General features: G+C 41.1%; 1 long non-coding RNA gene and 2 other non-coding genes across 3 annotated transcripts; 2 read left to right on the top strand and 1 right to left on the bottom strand.

Annotated features, from left to right (window-relative positions):
• The first annotated feature begins 2,457 nt into the window (after positions 1 to 2,457).
• On the top strand, positions 2,458 to 2,573 carry LOC115144634 (U5 spliceosomal RNA). The gene has a single exon (XR_003865854.2). It is a non-coding gene; the product is annotated as a U5 spliceosomal RNA (small nuclear RNA).
• A 2,699-nt stretch (positions 2,574 to 5,272) lies between these two features.
• LOC115144635 (U5 spliceosomal RNA) lies at positions 5,273 to 5,388 on the top strand. Its single transcript, XR_003865855.2, has one exon. It is a non-coding gene; the product is annotated as a U5 spliceosomal RNA (small nuclear RNA).
• Positions 5,389 to 10,548: 5,160 nt separating this feature from the next.
• On the bottom strand, positions 10,549 to 12,810 carry LOC115144530 (uncharacterized). Its single transcript, XR_003865825.2, has 4 exons — positions 11,566 to 12,810; positions 11,323 to 11,446; positions 11,014 to 11,222; positions 10,549 to 10,886 (listed from the first exon to the last, which is right to left on the bottom strand). It is a non-coding gene; the product is annotated as an uncharacterized LOC115144530 (long non-coding RNA).
• Between the last annotated feature and the right edge of the window lie 1,805 nt (positions 12,811 to 14,615).

Raw genomic sequence — 14,615 nt, 5'->3', positions numbered from 1 at the left:
CTAGAGTGTTATCACACAGTCATCCAGAACAGCTGGTGCTCTTTTGCATGCTTCAGTGTTGCTTGCCTCGAAGCGAGCATAAAAGGCATTTTGCTCATGTGGTAGGCTCACGTCACTTGGCAACTCGCATCTGTGTTTCGCTTTGTAGTCCGTAATAGTTGTCAAGCCCTGCCACATCCGACGAGCGTCAGAACCGGTGTAGGAGCATTCAATCTTAATCTTGTATTGACGCTTTGCTTGTCTGATGGTTCGTCTGAGGACATAACGGGATTTCTTATAGGCTTCTGGATTAGTGTACCGCTCCTTGAAAGCGGAAGCTCTAGCCTTTAGCTCGATGCGGATGTTGCCTGTAATCCATGGCTTCTGGTTGAGATATGTACGAACGGCCACTGTGGGGACGACGTCGTCGATGCACTTATTGATGAAGCCGATGACTGAGGTGGTATACTCCTCAATGCCATTGGATGAATCCCGGAACATATTCCAGTCTGTGCTAGCAAAACAGTCCTGTAGCTTAGCATCCGCGTCATCTGACCACTTCCATATTGAACGAGTCACTGGTACTTACTGCTTTAGTTTTTTCTTGTAAGCAGGAATAAGGAGGATAGATTTATGGTCAGATTAGCCAAATGGAGGGCAGGGGAGAGTTTTGTATTCATCTCTGTGTGTAGAGTAAAGGTGGTCTAGAGTTTTTTTAAACTCTGGTTGCACATCGCAGATCATCAATTTTATTTTCCAATGATTGCATGTTAGCAAGTAGAATTGATGGCAGTGGGAGTTTACTCGCTCGCCTATGGATTCTCAAAAGGCAGCCCGATTAGCGTCCTCTTTTCCTCTGTCTTTTCTTCACGCAAACGACGGGGCTCTAGGCCTGTTCCCGGGAGAGCAGTATATCTTTCTCGTCGGACTCGTTAAAGGAAAAAGCTTCTTCCAGTTCGTGATGAGTAATCCCAGTTCTGATGTCCAGAAGTAATTTTTGGTCATAAGAGACGGTATCCGCAACATTATGTACAAAATAAGTTAATAAATAAATGACAAACAACGCAAAAAAAACTAACAAAATAGCACAATTGGTTAGGGGCATGCAAACATCAGCCATCCTCTTCTGCGCCATCTTATCACTGCTGACATGTCAAAGTGTTCATATTGGAACAAAAAGTGGAAATCAAGGTCAGTGAGGCTGTGTTAAGGCAGGCAGCCCAATTCTGACCTTTATTCACTTATTAGTCTTTTTACCAATCAGATCAGCTCTAAAAAACGCAGCCGTAGTAGGCTACCTTTTTCTTGAACAAAATGTTTTACTACAGGTGACAGGTGTCTTTCTCTACACTGGAGTGGCCTAGTGAGATTTGACATCGGGATATAGATAGCCCTACTACGTCTTATATTCGTCATGTGAATTCATTGTTTTTAGTACATTATTTGCATGGGAATGGCAAACAGGATAAATGGCAAACGCTTCAACCACATCAGTGCCTTTGAAGGCCTCTTCGGTCCTCGGCTTTCGGAGTGCTAGGTAGGGTCACACCAGGTCTGTTTATATGACTACGTGTACAAAACGGGACCAGAACGTTTTTTTTGTCTATGTAAACTCGATAGATGTTTTAATCACTACTAAAAGTTATTAGGCTGGGGGGGCGTTCTACAGTAGGTGTGGGTAAGGCCATGCGGGAGTCGAGGGGTGGGATAGAAACAGGGTTAAGGCGTCAGCATGCTTCAGTTCTTGGATGGGAAGAAGCGGGGTGTTGATGGGTGGCTATCAGGGGTACTTAACTGTGAATGGGGGTAACCAGGATATTTTTATTTATTTTTGTTGCCTAAATTTTCATTCTCTTTTACTTTTAATACAGTTTTTGATGTATACATTTAGTTTAAATGTGTCAAACTCTTGTCTGTTGTCATTTTTGTAAATAGCGCATACATCAAAATGTACATTTGTATACATTTATACCTCTGCTCTAATAAAACATATTTGAAACTAAATGTATTATTCGAAACTTTCCAAGTTCTCATGGGGATTATTATTCTTTGCAGAAGAACCTGTTGTTGTTTATTTCTTTAACTTTTTACATGGCCATTTTTCTCTTTCGAACTGAAGCTGTTTTTAAATTATTATTCATGGTTGATTCTAGAACCTCTGACACGCTCTAATGTAATGTAAGGTGAAATCAGCACCAGAGTGCCACCTACCAACAAGATTCGCTAGTCAACTGCGCATGCGTAGGCATTTACCCATCATGCATCTTAGTCTTACGTGAAATAACTTTCGATTTTGAACTGTAATATTTTAAAACAGGAATATATTTATACTATCTTAATATTCTGCGATGCATTCTTATGGCTGGACACATTGAACAGGGTACGAAATGTGGTTCTGGGTCCCGAGATTAGTTTTTACCGCTATAGGGAATGTCATGTTCTTGAAACCCTTCCCAAATTTACTTTTTTAAATGCAGTACACTCTGGTTTCTCTTCAGATCGCATAAATCTTTCGCCTTTTACTAAAGATTTCCGTGGAGAGGAACATTATGAGTATCAACTAATTTTTTGATGCCCTGTTTTACGGCGGGGCTTCCTTTCATTGTGAAAGAAAACCGTGACGTTTTGTGTGTGTTGTGTGTATTTATGTATTTCAGGTTGTTTTCAAAATGTCTGGATGACTGTCATCTATTTCAGTTCTTAACTCTCGACTGAGACAACCTGGCCCAATTTGGGTTCCAATGCAAAACCCAAATTCTGGGCCGGCTCTTGCGTATTTGGTGGCCCTAAACAATTTTTTCATGGCAAGAAAAATGTACATTTTAAAGTTAATTTCCTGCAATTCTACACATTTTTGCCATGGTGCATAGTAAACATGACGCCCCAAGAATGCATATGCCAGGTCAAAATGAAACGATAATGTAATATCTGTGTTTTCTTTATATGGGTCTAAAATATAATAAATTTTGAAGAACATAAATATATTTAGTGATGATTTGGATCTTTCAGTAACAATTGTATTGTTTTAAATGTTTTTAGTAGCTCTTCAAAAGGTTGATACACATTTCAATGATGACATGAAAATTCATAGTTCATCAATATAAACGACAACAATTGTTGAAGAACTGGCACCTCTTCTGGCCCTGGCTGCTCTGAATGGTGAGGGCATGGCTCTCTTTCATCACTCCACATTTCCATTGCCTCGTTGCAACAGGCTTCCATGTGCCTCTGCATGTGTGGGATCACAAGCTCTTTGACCAGCTCCTTGATGAACAGCCGTCAGATGCTGTTCACACCTCCCATGAAGTTGGGGTTGGCAACATCCAGCAGCTTGTACCACAGCACCATTGGCTACCTCCTTGTCTGGCGTTTGCATGTGTAATTACGCACCATCTGATCCATAATGTCCACTACTCCTTTTGTGCAGTAATAGTATTGGATCATCTCTGGCTTCTTCTTCGCACTGGCCTCATCAGCCACTTTGCCGTCATGCAGGGTCAGGAGGACAACAGCCTTTCGCAGCTTCGGCACATAACTCACCATGGCCAAATTGGCATTAAAACCAAACTCAGAGCTATGCACCTTTCTGAACTTGGATGGCAATCATAATTGGTGGTATGTCCAGCTTTTTTTGGCGAAGAGTCCCCACAATTGTCAAGTTATTTTCAAAGAGGTACTCTGTCAAAAAGACACTAGTAAAGAAGTTGTCCATTGTGATGTTGCAACCTGTGATTCAAAACAAACAATTGGTCAATTTACTTTAATTACTAAATTATAAATTTGGAATTTTTATTCTAGCATTTTTTGTAATAATACAATGTCTTACAATATTGATAAACAGGTGAAGTATGCTCTCTAAGTATTATTGCAATACCTCTCTGACTTTTAAAAATGTTTTCTAGCGTGTATTTTAAAATGATATTTTTAATCTAATTTCACTGCACAACTTTCAGACAACACTCTCTCCAAGGTTCTTCTGAACCTCCTCTCATGGCTGTCTGCCTGTGTAGACTATGTCATCAATGGCATAGGGGACTCTTGCATCACATAGCCAGAAGATCTTTATGTCATATTTGGCAGGCTTGCTGGACATGTACTGTGTGAACCTGCTTCTGCCCCAGAACGGCACATCCTGCTCATCCACTGTGCCGCAGTCGCTAGGGATTAACCTTCCACTACAGTTTGATAGGAAAAGTTCCCACACATACCTGAAGGCTGACAGGGGGTCCGTTGCCTTTCTGAACCCTCTGGTCATTTTGTTATCAAGCCTCGGGTAGTGACAGATATCCTCATACAGTTGAATTCGGAAGTTTACATACACCTTAGCCAAATACATTTAAACTCAGTTTTTCACAATTCCTGACATTTAATCCTAATAGAAATTCCCTGTCTTAGGTCAGTTAGGATCACCACTTTATTTTAAGAATGTGAAATGTCAGAATAATAGTAGAGAGAATTATTTCAGTTTTTATTTAAATCATCACATTCCCAGTGGGTCAGAAGTTTATATGCACTCAATTCATATTTGGTAGCATTGCCTTTAAATTGTTTAACATGGGTCAAACGTTTGGTGTAGCCTTCCACAAGCTTCCCACAATAAGTTGGGTGAATTTTGGCCCGTTCCTCCTGACAGTGCTGGTGTAACTGAGTCAGCTTTGTAGACCTCCCTGTTCGCACACGCTTTTTCAGTTCTGCCCACACATTTTCTATAGGATTGAGGTCAGGGCTTTGTGATGGCCACTCCAATATGTTGACTTTCTTGTCCTTAAAACTGTATTTGAAGTTTTGTTATAGAATACTGTTGTACCCTTGTTCATTGTAGCATCTTGCATTTTTATTCTCATGGGAATAATTATTCTTTGTATGAAATGAGAAGAAACTGTTGTTTATTTCTGTAATTTTGTACATTGCCATTTTTGTCTTTGGAACTGAAGCTGTCTTTTAATTATTATTCATGGTTGATTCCAGAACCTCTGACACGCTCTACTGTAATCCAAGACGAAATCAGCACAAGAGTGCCACCTACCGACAAGATTCGCTAGTGCAAATTATTCTGCGCGTGCGTATGAAGTAACCCATCATGCACTTGACGTGAAATAATGTTATTTCTTTACTATCATATGTTAAAACAGGAATATATTTATACTATCCTAATACTCTGCAATGCATGGTTATAACTGGTCACGTTGAACAGGGCACGAGATTTGGTTCGGGGTGCCGATATTAATATTATCGCTATGGGGAATGTCATGTCCGTGAATCCCTGTCCAGTTTGACTTTTTCTAAAGGTAGTACACTCTGGTTTCTCTTCAGATCGCATAAATCTTTCGCCTTTTACTAAAGATTTCCGTGGAGAGGAACATTATGAGTATCAACTAATTTTTTGATGCCCTGCTTTACTGCGGGGCTTCCTTACATTGTGAAAGAAAGCTATTGACGTTATATTTATTCCACGTGGTGTCATTTCCAAAATGTCTGGGTCCCAAGTAGTGATGGGTATTCCGATTCTTTTCAGTGATTCTTTTCAGTGAACCGTTTTTTTCGGCTCAGCTCACCAAAAAGAGCCGGCTCTTTTGGCTCTCAAACGGGTCTATCTATATACGTTGTCTTTTTTCAAATCAAACAGTTTGCGATAGTTGATAGTATGATTGGCGTTAAAACAATTCTAATTAAAGTATTAAGTGAAATCATACTCTAACTTAACCACAATGTATTTAAAAATGCATTGGTTTGTTATGAAAAATAATAATATTAAACATTTGCATTTAAAGCATAACTTTTTAATGTATATAGACAAAGTTCATATAAATCTAACCATTCAAAAGGGATTACAATCTGAACAACAAAATAGAATATTGCACCATATCAAAGAAAAATAAATAACAATTTGCAAATCTGCAGCATCCCACAAATTGAAATACATGTAAGAAAGAAGGATGCTATTACACATGTGCATTTAAAGTATAACTTTTTTAATGTATGTAAACAAAGTGCATCTCTGGGGTTGTGTAAACTTTAGTTTTTCAGCACCTACTGTGCTCCTGTGGAAGTATTCCACAGCTGCTTTCACTTTGTCCACAGTGGGATTCATCACCTTCAGAACATCTCTTACAATCAGGTTGAGTGTGTGGGCAAGACATGGATGATGGGTCCATTTTAAAATGTTCATGGCTTTGGTTATGTTCGCTACATTGTCGCTAACACAACAGACCACTTTTCCATCTACTTGCCATTCTCTGGCCACTCTCAACAGTTCATCTGCCAAGTTCTCTGAGGTGTGTCTGTCGCTGAACTCAAAGCAGCCCAGAAGACAGCCTTAGACATCAAACCATCTTCAATGAAGTGACATGTAACCGACATGTAAGAAGTGGTTACCCTTGATGTCCAGCAGTCAGTGGTAAGGCAAACTACAGTAGCTTTCTGGAATCTTTCCCGCACTGAAGCCTGTGTGCTCTCGTAGAGTTGTGGAATAAGTGATTTTGAAAGGGTTTTCCTGTTTGGAATTGTGTACATTGGATTTAGACTATTGCTATAACTTCTACAACCTCTGTCCTCCATGATCGAAAATGGCTGGAAATCAGTGGCAAACATTTAGGCCAATACAATATTAATTTGGCCTTGTTTTGCTACAGACATAGACTTTGGCAAAAACTGGTCCATAGAAGACTGCGTTGCTGTGGGTCACGGAGTAGGCCTACTTGACTGAGTGGATATATCTCCACGTGTGGAAGTGCTGGCTCCACCACTGTCACTAGCAGGCCCGCTATGTTTCTCGAAGCTCCACTACAGCTAGCTTCACAGTTGGGTGCACAGTTCGCATATGCCGTTGTAGGTTGGGCATAGAACCGGCTTTATATGATATTTTGTTTTGGCAAATTATACACTGTAATCTAGCATTGTCTACATTATTAAAATGCATCCAAATGCTACTGTGAATCCGACTCATTTTCCAGCTGTTGTTTTCATAGCTGTCCTTCCTCTCTCTCCTCGGTTGCTAAGTGTGACAGGAACAACAGGTGAGGCTGTTATTCTGAGCAGACAGTCAGAAAGAATGTGCGCGCCTGAGCAGTTAGGCCTACAGTATATTATTTTATTTATTTTTTCGTTCTTTTAATTAGTTCATTCTATTCATTTAAATCTTTTGATTATTCACATCTTAATTAAAAAAATATATATAAAAAGATTTGTCTTCTGATATGCAAGCCGACTCCCAACGTTCACCTACAAGATCCGGCTTTTAGAGCTGACACGTTCGTGAAAGACCCATCACTAGTCCCATTGTAGCAACTTGCTTGCTCGTTGAGATTTCTGCTCTTCACTACGTTGTCAGTTTAGCCTACATTTCACTGGCAGGGGGGAGATTTTCGGCCCAACACCTGTTAGCTCTAGCCCCCCGAAAATGTATTTTCCTACGAATTAAGTCGCACAAAAACTAGATGTTTTTTAGTGGCCCCCCTCTTGAAAGCAATGTACGTTTTGAATACATGTTCTGCAATTCTACAGAGAGAAATGTTTGCCGTTTTCTGCAGTCCTACATTTTTTCTAGGAGGCAGAGATAATTTGTTGTTTTAAAGCAAATTTCCTGCATGTTAATAATTATACCTGAGTGAGAGTGACTAATGGTACAGACACACAAATAAATCTGACTGCTGATAGGTACTTAGCACATTGGGAGGCCGTTCCTTCTCTTTCTAGAACAAATTTATCTGCTGTGTACAGACCTGGTACGGACAAACCTGACGTTTCTACTTGTAGAATCGCAATTCTCGTCAGTGGCTGAGAACTTGATTTTGAGCCAATCAGAGAGCACGAACCTCCATGTGGGGGAGTGCGACAGAACTGACAATACAAAGGATAAGAGGAAACTTTTCGTCTGTCACAAGTTAGCACAGCTCCATGGTCATAATTATGTCTAAAAACACGCATATTTCTACAATTTCTCTTCTTAAAATCTGATTTTAAACCCAACCACACTGCTAACCATATGCCTAAACCTAACCTTAAATTAAGACCAAAAAACATGTTTTCATACATTATTACACTTTTCATCAGAATTGTTCTAGCTAACTAAAACATTAAATCTGCATCATCAAAACATGTTCTAGACCAAGTCTTTACATCTAGCTGACGAGTTTTGTGCTTTAAGAACTATTTTTCTCATTAGTTTGCTAACTACACTGAACAAAAATATAAAACACAACACATAACGTGTTTGTACCATGTTTCATAAGCTGAAATAAAAGATCCCATAAATGTTCCATAAGCTTAAAAATCCTATTTCTCTCAAATTCTGTGCACACATTTATTTACATCCCTGTTAGTGAACATTTCTCCTTTGCCAAAATAATCTATCCACCTGACAGCTGTGGCATATCAAGACGCTGATTAAACAGCATGCTTATTACACTGGTGCACCTTGTGCTGGGGACAATAAAAGGCCACTTTAAAATGTTCTGTGTTGTCACACAACACAATGCCACAGATGTCTATGTTTTGACAGAGCGTGCAATTAGCACGCTATTTGCAGGAATGTCCACCAGAGCTATTGCATGTTAATATCTCTACCATAAGCCGCCTCCAATGTCATTTTATAGAATTTGGCAGTACATCCAGCCGGCCTAACAACCGCAGACCATGTGTATGGCTTTATGTGGGTGAGCGGTTTGAGGATGTCAACGTTGTGAACAGAGTGCCCTATGGTGGCAGTGGGGTTATGGGCAGGCATTAGCTATGGACAAAAAAACACAATTGCATTTTATCGATGGCAATTTGAGTACACAGAAATACCGTGACGGGATCCTGAGGCCCATTGTCATGCCATTCATCCACCGACATCACCTCATGTTCCAGCATGATAATGCACGGCCCCATGTCGCAAGGATCTTTACACAATTCCTGGAAACAGAAAATGTCCCAGTTCTTCCATGGCCTGCATGCTCACCAGACATGTCACCCATTGAGCATGTTTGGGATGCTCTGGATCAACGTGTATGACAGCGTGTTCCAGCTCCTGCCAATATCCAGCAACTTTGCACAGTCATTCAGTATAGTTAACTGAGCCAGGCAGTCACACACACTTCATATGAAACTAATGGGGTGGTAAGTCCAGCACAATGCACATAACACTAAATGCTTTCCCAAGCTACATAACTATCAAAATGATGAAGAAATAATTTAATTCACTCTCCCACACTGCCAGTGCCAGTTTGCTTGCTAGCACAACATAGCTAGCCAGTTACTCCACAGACTCTTGACAGCTAACAGGCAGCTGTTTCATACAAAAACAAATCCATTGTTATTTAAATATAATGTTGCTAGCTATGCTAGTTATTTAGTTGTGGCCATCTGGTTAGTGTCAACGAAGGTTCACTACAAATTCTAGCTATCTTAAAACAACATTAGCACAGCTTACTAGTTAGCTTACATTAGCTACAGCAGGCACAAGACAAACAAGCTACTGCCACCAGTGGTGTAAAGTACTTAAGTAAAAATACTTTAAAGTACAACTTAAGTCGTTTTTTGGGGTATATGTACTTTTTATATTTTTGACTACTTTTACTTCAGTACTTTCCTTAAAGAAAATATTATATTTCTTACTCCATACATTTTCCTTAACACCCAAAAGTACTCATTACATTTTGAATGCTTAGCAGGACAGGAAAATTGTCCAATTCACCCTCTTATCAAGAGAAGATCACTGGTCATCCCTACTGCCTCTGATCTGGCGGACTCGCTAAACACACATGCTTCGTTTGTAAATGATGTCTAAGCGTTGGAGTGTGCCTCTGGCTATCCGTAAAAAAAATGAAAACAAGAAAATGGTGCTGTCTGTTTGCTTAATATAATGAATTTAAAATTATTTATACTTTTACTTTTGATACTTAAATATATTTGAGTAATTACATGTACTTTTGATACTGAAGTATATTTGAAACCAAATACTTTTAGACTTTTACTCAAGTACAATTTTACTGGGTAGCTTTCACTTCAGTCATTTTCCAATAAGGTATATTTACTTTTACTCAAGTATGACAATTGGGTACTTTTTCCACCACCGACTGCCACCTTGTGGCCTGGAGTGTTTAAACGAAGCAAATTGGGGGGCAAACCTGTTCTATGTTAACAACAAAAGTGAACAATTGACAGTCAGATTTCTCAGTGTCTGACCCTTAACAAAATCAATGGGGGCCCCCTGGAGAGTTAGGGCCCCTGGGCATGTGCCCATGAGTAGCCGGTACAAGTTAGGTAAATTAATCTAGTGATTTATCTAATCTAAAAATTGTTAGCTGACACGGCTAATTGAGTGACTGGCAAAACAAAAGAAAAACGTCTGATGCACAACCAAATTTCAAACTTACACATTGTGTATTCTACTATTTGAACTCTCAACAGTAAGTTGAGGCCCCGAAAGTCCATGTTGCCCAGAAACAGCCCCAAAACATCACTGCTCTAGAGGAGATCTGCATGGAGGAATGGGCCAAAATACCAGCAAGTGTGTGAAAACCTTGTGAAGACTTACAGAAAACATTTGACCTCTGTCATTGCCAACAAAGGGTATATAACAAAGTATTGAGATACATTTTTGTTATTGACCAAATACTTATTTTCCACCATAATTTGCAAATAAATTCATTTTGTCTGTCATAGTTGAAGTGTACCTATGATGAAAATTACAGGCCTCTCTCATCTTTTTAAGTGGGAGAACTTGCGCAAGTGGTGGCTGACTAAATACTTTTTTGCCCCACTGTACATACATACATATATATATGATGGGCAGTAGTTCAATGATATCTATTTCCTCCTCCTCCTTGAAATAAGTCCTTTTGACAGCTTGTCTTCATAATTGAGTTTACGCCGATAATTGTGAATACATCTTTTTTTCCGACACCACATTTCTCCATGACATCCTGGTACAAACAGAAAAAAACAGAAGCACAAAAGACAGACAATAATCAGCACTAATCATTCAACCCATTGTCAAAATTAAGTCTTGCCAAATATAAGAGACTGTTTGATAGACTAATTAAGTCTTACCAACAATGGGCTCAAGGCGTCTGATGTCAAAGGCCCTTCTTGACATTATCATTCTTGTGAGCATTACACCTCTTTCTGAGGCTGCTCTCTGCCAGCTCCTCGTTTGAGAACAACAGCGTCAGAAGGCCATTGGTAAGCTTACGGTGGTGTGAATGATCAATGTAGCGGAGCGCTGCCTCTGAAACCATTATCCCTCCTCCAATGTCAGTCTGAAATGTAGAACGTAAAAAATAATAGTCAACATTCATCAGACTTAAGAGATGTGATGAAAACAACCCCAGAAAAATCTGAACACTTTTAGAAAGTTACCTGTTTTGGATGCTCGGCTCCAATACTGGTGCTGATACTGGTCCTTCTCCTTCAGCCGTCTGTTTTCTTTCTCCAGGACAGTTATTTGTCTCTCGTATGCCTCATCGTTGTCACTCATGCTAACCTTTAAATAAGTCATTAGAGAAAGACTTTCATTTCAATGGGAAACAGAAACTTAAGAGACAACATTTCACACACTAATGGCAATATCAGCATTCATTTCCTGAGTAAAGTAGCACTCACCAGTTCATACTGACTTCTGAAAAGAGGAGGATAATTGCAAGATCCGACTCCAAATTCACTCTAAATGCAATCAAGGAGTTCACTGAGGAAGAAAATGGTTTCTTTGATTAACCATGTGCAAACACATACAGGAATGAAGAACACATTTGTATGTGTGGAGAAAGATCTGAAACAATAACTTCTACAGAACACAGGCTAAATAAAACAAAACAAATTGCTTGCTGGCTAGTTATTTTCAAACTACACCTTTAGTAATGACAGTATGCATTTGACACTTCACGGAACACATAATACAACTAATGTTTGCCTTAAGTGGTATCAGGAAGATGCTGTGGTACTTGGGAGTACTGTTGGAATCATGGAAATAGAATGATTATTCTAATTCCATAGTTAGAATATAAGAGGGCATTTTGAATACAGTGTTATTTGACATGACAACGAATGAAAATGCCAGGGAGGACTTATTGTGACAGGGTAGGAAACAAAGTGTTGATAAGTGTTTCCTAGGAGACCCTACGAAACACTTTATGTAGAGGTAAACCCAGGCCCTGCATGTCCCCAGGCACCCTCATTTGTTGACTTCTGTGATCGAAAAAGCCTTGGTTTCATGCATGTCAACATCAAAAGCCTCCTCCCTAAGTTTGTTTTACTCACTGCTTTAGCACACTCTGCTAACCCTGATGTCCTTGCCGTGTCTGAATCCTGGCTCAGGAAGGTCACCAAAAATTCGGAGATTTCCATACCCAACTATAACATTTTCCGTCAAGATAGAACTGCCGAAGGGGGAGGAGTTGCAGTCTACTGCAGAGATAGCCTGCAAAGTAATGTCATACTTTCCAGGTCCATACCCAAACAGTTCGAACGACTAAATTTAAAAATAACTCTCTCCAGAAATAAGTCTTTCACTGTTGCCGCCTGCTACCGACCCCCCTCAGCTCCCAGCTGTGCCCTGGACACCATTTGTGAATTGATTGCCCCCCATCTAGCTTCAGAGTTTGTTCTGTTAGGTGACCTTAACTGGGATATGCTTAACACCCCGGCAGTCCTACAATCTAAGCTAGATGCCCTCAATCTCACACAAATCATCAAGGAACCCACCAGGTACAACCCTAAATCTGTAAACAAGGGCACCCTCATAGATGTCATCCTGACCAACTGGCCCTCCAAATACACCTCCGCTGTCTTCAACCAGGATCTCAGCGATCACTGCCTCATTGCCTGCATCCGCTACGGATCCGCAGTCAAACGACCACCCCTCATCACTGTCAAACGCTCTCTAAAACACTTCTGTGAGCAGGCCTTTCTAATCGACCTGGCCCGGGTATCCTGGAAGGACATTGACCTCATCCCATCAGTTGAGGATGCCTGGTCATTCTTTAAAAGTAACTTCCTCACCATTTTAGATAAGCATGCTCGGTTCAAAAAAATGCAGAACTAAGAACAGATATAGCCCTTGGTTCACTCCACACCTGACTGCCCTCGACCAGCACAAAAACATCCTGTGGCGGACTGCAATAGCATCGAATAGTCCCCGCGATATGCAACTGTTCAGGGAAGTCAGGAACCAATACACACAGTCAGTCAGGAAAGCAAAGGCCAGCTTCTTCAGGCAGAAATTTGCATCATGTAGCTCTAACTCCAAAAAGTTCTGGGACACTGTGAAGTCCATGGAGAACAAGAGCACCTCCTCCCAGCTGCCCACTGCACTGAGGCTCGGTAACACGGTCACCACCGATAAATCCATGATTATCGAAAACTTCAACAAGCATTTCTCAACGGCTGGCCATGCCTTCCTTCTGGCTACTCCAACCTCGGCCAACAGCTCCGCCCACCCCCGCAGCTACTCGCCCAAGCCTCTCCAGGTTCTCCTTTACCCAAATCCAGATAGCAGATGTTCTGAAAGAGCTGCAAAACCTGGACCCGTACAAATCAGCTGGTCTTGACAATCTGGACCCTCTATTTCTGAAACTATCCGCCACCATTGTCGCAACCCCTATTACCAGCCTGTTCAACCTCTCTTTTATATCGTCTGAGATCCCCAAGGATTGGAAAGCTGCCGCAGTCATCCCCCTCTTCAAAGGGGGAGACACCCTGGACCCAAACTGTTATAGACCTATATCCATCCTGCCCTGTCTATCTAAGGTCTTCGAAAGCCAAGTCAACAAACAGGTCACTGACCATCTCGAATCCCACCGTACCTTCTCCGTTGTGCAATCTGGTTTCCGAGCCGGTCACGGGTGCACCTCAGCCATGCTCAAGGTACTAAACGATATAACCGCCATCGATAAAAGACAGTACTGTGCAGCAGTCTTCATCGACCTTGCCAAGGCTTTCGACTCTGTCAATCACCATATTCTTATCGGCAGACTCAGTAGCCTCGTTTTTTCTGATGACTGCCTTGCCTGGTTCACCAACTACTTTGCAGACAGAGTTCAGTGTGTCAAATCGGAGGGCATGCTGGTGCCACAGGGTTCAATTCTCGGGCCGACTCTTTTCTCTGTATATATCAATGATGTTGCTCTTGCTGCGGGCGATTCCCTGATCCACCTCTACGCAGACGACACCATTCTGTATACTTCTGGCACGTCCTTGGACACTGTGCTATCTAACCTCCAAACGAGCTTCAATGCCATACAACACTCCTTCCGTGGCCTCCAACTGCTCTTAAACGCTAGTAAAACCAAATGCATGCTTTTCAACCGTTCGCTGCCTGCACCCGCACGCCCGACTAGCATCACCACCCTGGATGGTTCCGACCTAGAATATGTGGACATCTATAAGTACCTAGGTGTCTGGCTAGACTGTAAATTCTCCTTCCAGACCCATATTAGTCCAAAATTTAATCTAGAATTGGCTTCCTATTTCGCAACAAAGCCTCCTTCACCCACGCCACCAAACATACCCTCGTATAACTGACTATCCTACCGAACCTGGACTTCGACGATGTCATTTACAAAATAGCTTCCAACACTCTACTCAGCAAACTGGATGCAGTCTATCACAGTGCCATCCGTTTTGTCTCCAAAGCCCCTTATACCATCCACCACTGC

This window comes from Oncorhynchus nerka, linkage group LG16, assembly GCF_034236695.1.
Source record: "Oncorhynchus nerka isolate Pitt River linkage group LG16, Oner_Uvic_2.0, whole genome shotgun sequence".
Lineage (NCBI taxonomy): Eukaryota > Metazoa > Chordata > Actinopteri > Salmoniformes > Salmonidae > Oncorhynchus > Oncorhynchus nerka.
The sequence above is the reverse complement of the archived record's forward strand: the minus strand, read 5'-3'. Positions and strand labels throughout refer to the sequence as shown.